At 45.5% G+C, this 3,048-nt stretch overlaps 1 long non-coding RNA gene across 1 annotated transcript; it reads right to left on the reverse strand.

Moving 5' to 3' along the window:
- Positions 1–807: 807 nt before the first annotated feature.
- Positions 808–3,042, reverse strand: LOC109369760. Its single transcript, XR_002119216.2, has 4 exons — positions 2,558–3,042; positions 2,072–2,136; positions 1,185–1,286; positions 808–1,085 (listed from the first exon to the last, which is right to left on the reverse strand). It is a non-coding gene; the product is annotated as an uncharacterized LOC109369760 (long non-coding RNA).
- Positions 3,043–3,048: the final 6 nt, after the last annotated feature.

Raw genomic sequence — 3,048 nt, forward strand, 5'->3', positions numbered from 1 at the left:
CGTCCGGCCGTCGCACCGCACGCACGGAGCGGGCTTTGCCGACAGCTGCGCGTCTGCAGGAAACGCGTCCTGCTGAGCTGTCGGTAACTTTGGAGCACGTCGCAGTTATTTCTGAGTTGCAGGAAGATTTGTATTCAAGTGCTGGCTGCTTCCAGCGGGTAACGAGCAACGCGTGCTCCTCGAGCGTCCGGCTCCACGGCTCTTCCGATGCGAGCGGAGGTGCTGAGTAGGTCGTCGCTGTTTGTAACGTTTGTAGCTCTTCTCTCAAGTCTGAGTGTAAGTGATAACCCCTTCCCATCTAATTTTGCGAAGTGAACCTCTAACGCTTGAAAACGGAGGACTTTTTCAGTATCTTTCAGTACTTCATAATGATTTATTTCCAGTTTATTTCAGCCACCTGGAAGAAAGGAAGAACCTTTCTGTTGTTAAGCAGTGTGCTGTACACGAGTGTCATAAGGTTAGGATAAACGCTTTAGTTATAATAATCTGCAGAAATGGATGTACTTCTTACAGAGCCAGGAGCACCTCCTGAGTAACCCGTAACCAAGCTAGAGGAGCTGTACACCATAAAAATGTGAAATCTGAGGTGTGCTGCAGTCAGACAAGCCAGTAACAAGTCCTCACTGAACAGTGCACTCAGTACATTGCTTCCCCGGCTGGTGCCTTGTTACTGAATGAATTACATTAATAACCTTGGTAAACAGCTCAAAGATCTTTAAAGGAAAGCTCACACACACACACACACACACACACAAAGTGTTCATATCACAGTCTTTTCTATTAATCAGAACTTTATGTGACTGACTGAGACGAGTTTCTCAGCACCCTGCCCAAAGGGTTGCTCAGGTATGTGCTGCTCCAGGTTCTGCAGTTCAGAAAAGCACATCACACGCTGCTGCCCTATGGGGGCTGAGGGCCCCAACAGCTGCTGACTGAATGAGACGCAGTGAGGCACCTTCATGGAAAGCACTGAGATCTGAGATGAAGCACAGAGATTGCTGCCTCTATTTTAATGGTTTTGGCTGCTTTACGAACAAGTCACCCTCGAGCCTTACAGAGGAAGGGAAATCCATCCCTTGGTATCCCTAGGAATATAAAATACACATTTTTCATTACTCTGAGATATTTTGCATTGCATTTTGTGCAGAAAAGAAAAGGCAAAAAAAGGGGCATCCCAGTCTCACCTTTCCCATCTCTCCTGATCTTTCTCTAAAGCATTTTGTTCAGTCTGGCTTTCATTTGCTTCTCCTCCTCTTTCTCTCTTAATCTCCATGTATGAACCGCAACTGGAAGCGGTAATGGAAAGTGAGTTACATTGGGTTAACTTAAACCAGTGCCATCTTCTGTTCCACAGGCTCTTAATTAAATGAATAATCAGAACCAATATTGTTTCATACCTATGAAGTAGATTTGCTTCCATAAGCTAGGGAAGAAAATAAATTGTTGGAATGCAATGAATAGTTCCACTACCAATGAAAAAGAAGAACACGAATCTTGTTCAGTGCATGTATCTGTGTCATTTCCAAAATGTAGCACAAACTACCAACATCTTAGCTTTGACAGTAAAGAAAGCTTATGTGATATAATGCAGAGTTTCAGCTGCCTCATGTGGGTGCAGGTATGTTATCCAGAAAGTGGAGAATAACATGAGGGACAGACCTTTGGCCAAAAACCCAACAGTGGTCATGCTTTACATTCATGGGAAAAAAAGAAAAAAGAAAAAAAAAAAACCACCCCAAAAACTGATGTGTAAAACAAAGAAAACATCAGAGCATAATAAGCAATAAAGTGGCATGAATGGCTTCAGCCATGCCAACGGAACTATCAGCATTTCTGTAGTGGAGCAAATTCATGAGTGACAATCCTAATGTCTGTATGAAATAGATATCCTACATATTATATGGATATGTACATACACACAGGATTTTCCCTTGCTGGAAGCCAGGCATGAGCTCAGGCATCTTACAGATGTTGAGCCCTGCTCAGTTCCTGAAGAGCTCCTGAGGCACTGCCTTGACTTTACAGGCTTCGGTAGCAAATCAACACATATATAACAAAAGAAAAGGTTTACCTGCCATCTGCAGATTTGGTGGCCCCACATGGATACATTCCTCCAAAACATTTGCTGCTTATTGTCTAAGGAAGATCAGAAAAAAAAAAAAGTAAGAAAAGAAGAAAAGAAAAAAAAGTAAGAAAAATGTATCTTGAAAGAAAGGTAATGAATAATGCTTTTTTTTTCTCTCATTCCCGTCTTCTACAGTCTGAGGTCTCCTCACATCTCCAACTCACACCCATACCATTCAGTTTCCAGATCCATTCTCCTCGTTTTTATTTTGCATGCAGAACCCATCACCCCGACATGGCACAGTGCTCCTCAAGAGTGTTTTTATTGATTTAGGGCCCACTGCTGAGGCTCCTATTCACACTGCTGCACTGTAGGTCATCCTCACTACAATTTTTGTTCAGTTTAGAAATGAGAGAGCAAGGATTTCATCAAGCAAGGAATTCTGGTGCATCTCCCAGTCAGAACCACCTCACAGCTGCAGTGCTGCCGTACCTGCAGGTCTGCGGTTGGAATTGCTCGAGAAAGGGGGGTGTTTTGTTCTGTTAACTGCTATGACATCGTTTTTAAGGATAGCTACGAAGTTACTGTGAGCATCGCTGAAAGAAACAATAATTATTGAGATTAAAACCTCATGGGAAAAAATACGGTCTTTTCCTGAGCCCTCTGGTGTCTGAAACCAAAGGCGCAAAGGATGTGGGAAGGAACTGCTCTCAAAATTCGCGCCTTAAGATTTTTATATCTTTCTTAGAAGTGAGAATCTCCACAACGCTGCCGGACGGTGCAGATCAACGTCCCGCCCTCGAGGCCGTCCCTCAGCACAACGCCCGGCCCCGCCACGAGCCGCACGGCCGTTCCGTGGGACTCGGGCGCCCTGTGCCGGCGGCACGGGGTAAAGCAGCAGGCGCGAGGCGTCCCGGGCAGCCCGCGTTACGGAGCCCCGCTCCTCGGGTCCCGATGACGCTCCGAGCCCCGCCCCGCCGCCG

This window comes from Meleagris gallopavo, chromosome 13, assembly GCF_000146605.3.
Source record: "Meleagris gallopavo isolate NT-WF06-2002-E0010 breed Aviagen turkey brand Nicholas breeding stock chromosome 13, Turkey_5.1, whole genome shotgun sequence".
Classification (NCBI taxonomy): Eukaryota; Metazoa; Chordata; class Aves; order Galliformes; family Phasianidae; genus Meleagris; species Meleagris gallopavo.